This window comes from Cariama cristata, unplaced genomic scaffold, assembly GCF_000690535.1.
Source record: "Cariama cristata isolate BGI_N322 unplaced genomic scaffold, ASM69053v1 scaffold24682, whole genome shotgun sequence".
NCBI classification, from domain to species: domain Eukaryota; kingdom Metazoa; phylum Chordata; class Aves; order Cariamiformes; family Cariamidae; genus Cariama; species Cariama cristata.
Genome location: NW_009602474.1, coordinates 1 through 291, shown reverse-complemented (window position 1 = coordinate 291; position 291 = coordinate 1).

The window sequence follows — 291 nt, the reverse complement described above, 5'->3', positions numbered from 1 at the left end:
CAGAATGTTATTTAGTTATAAAACTCCAGCCCGTAGCGGTGAGGAGGGACGAGGGCGATGGTCCCCTGGGTGTGAGGGCGGCTGGCGGAGAAGGGACACGGCGGCAGCGAGGGCTGGGGGGTTCGCTGGGGAGCGGGGACTCGAGGGGAATAAACACGGGCCGAGAAACCGGACCCGTCACCGTCCCGAGGGGAGTCGGAAGCTGAGGCGTTCGTACGGGCTGTCACGGGGGGCAGGAGCTGGGAAGAGGGGGCCGGGTGGCGGTGCCCGAAAGGCCCGAAAGGGGGCGGG